At 40.9% G+C, this 1,913-nt stretch overlaps 1 non-coding gene across 1 annotated transcript; it reads left to right on the top strand.

The window, feature by feature from the left end:
- The first annotated feature begins 207 nt into the window (after positions 1-207).
- Positions 208-310, top strand: LOC111819832 (U6 spliceosomal RNA). Its single transcript, XR_002823407.1, has one exon. It is a non-coding gene; the product is annotated as a U6 spliceosomal RNA (small nuclear RNA).
- The last annotated feature ends 1,603 nt before the right edge of the window (positions 311-1,913 follow it).

Below are 1,913 nucleotides of genomic sequence, written 5' to 3' on the forward strand. Positions count from 1 at the left end.
ACCCTACGCTAATACTGCCTTATTAACATAACAAAGAAAACCTGTTCCCAAATGGGATTATAATGATAGGTATAGGGATTAGGATTTACAACACATATTTTTGGGGACACAATTTGATCCATAACATATGCTATTATAGTGGAATGTACATACAGATGAGTCAAGGATTTGATTATCATGGCTAACGATGCACATTTTTATACATGCTCACTTTCACAGTGCATATATTAAAACTCAAGGATTACAGAGAAAATTGACATGGTCCCTGAGCAAAGGTGACTTAGAGACTCCTGAGGCGCTTATATTTTTGTGGGGCAGTCTGTTGTTTTGGAAATATGTTTGGACTTGGACCCCAAAGGCCTGAGTTTGAGTCACATTTCTACCTTTAGCCCTTTACTCCTCCCCGAGCCTCAGTTTCCTTGCCTTTAAAGGCAAATGGAAAAATTAAACGATTGTTGAGGTGGTTCCAGGTCAACCATCCCACAGGGGTGAATTTCAACCATTCTCTGGTGTGTAACTTATAACTGGTGAGGATATCACTGATACTATTGCAGAGTTGGGCTGGAGGTATCAACCCAACCAACTGGAGTCTTTAGATGTCAGTATTAGATAGAAGAAGTGACTTTTTTGGGAACAAACTTGACTGGTTGAATGGCAATGGGGCTGCATTGCTGTCTATGTCAGAAATCAGAGGAGCGGCCTCCATGTGAGATGCTTCTGGAACATTCAGTGCAGAGTGGTCTTGTCAATGAGTGAACAGAGTAGAGAAAGTACACACTCTCAGCCCAGTTCAGGTTACCAACTCCTGCTTAGGCTGTGGAAGACTCTACCCATTCAGAGGCCTTTACAATAGTGCAAACCAAAAAAACCAAACCCACTGCCCTTGAGTCAATTCCTACTCATTGCGACCCTATAGGACAGGGCAGAACAGCCCCATAGGGTTTCCAAGGCTGTAAATTTTTATGGAAGCAGACTGCCACATCTTTCTCCTGCGGAGCAGCTAGTGGGTTTGAACTGCCATCCTTTCAGTTAGCAGCCGAAAGGTTGCTAACCACTGCACCACCAGGGCTCCTTTACAATAGCCCAATCCCTGGAAATTTGTTCATAGATTCCCAAAGCAGTCTTTGGGGAACCTGATGATAAATGAGATTTAGCCACTTGAAAGAGAAAACTGCATATTTTGGTTTAAGAAATGTCTTTGAAGATTAAGTATCTATTCCTGTGGCTCTTAAGCTTTTCCACTACAGAGAATCTGGGTAGTTCTGTGCCTTCTCCCCAGAGAACTGCCCATAAACATACAATTTTTCAAAAGCTTTAATAAGTTCCTCTAAGGGACTGTGAACCTCAGATTATAAATCTTTGTTCTATCCTAACAAGGTGTCCTTATTGACTATGTAAAGGCATTCGACTATATGGATCATAACAAATTATGGATTACATTGCGAAGAACGGAAATTCCAGAACACTTAATTGTGCTCATGAGGAACCTGTATGTAGATTAAGAGGCAGTCGTCCGCGTAGAACAAGGGAATGCTTCGTGGTTTAAAGTTAAGAAAAGTGTGTGTCAGGGTTGTATCCTTTCACGATACCTATTCAATCTGTATACTGAGCAAATAATTGAAGAAGCCGGACTATATGAAGAAGAATGGGGCATCAGGATTGGAAGAAGACTCATTAACTACCTGCATTATTCAGAGGACACAACCTTCCTTGCTGAAAGTGAAGAGGACTTGAAGCACTTACTGACGAAGATCAAAGACCACAGCCTTCAATATGGATTACACCTCAACATAAAGAAAACAAAACATAAAGAAAAACACAACTGGGCCAATAAGCAACATCATTATAAATGGAGAAAAGATTGAAGTTGTCAAGGATTTCATTTTACTTGGATCCATAATCAACACCCATCG

The sequence above is a fragment of the Trichechus manatus genome, unplaced genomic scaffold (genome assembly GCF_000243295.1).
Source record: "Trichechus manatus latirostris isolate Lorelei unplaced genomic scaffold, TriManLat1.0 scaffold00019, whole genome shotgun sequence".
Lineage (NCBI taxonomy): Eukaryota > Metazoa > Chordata > Mammalia > Sirenia > Trichechidae > Trichechus > Trichechus manatus.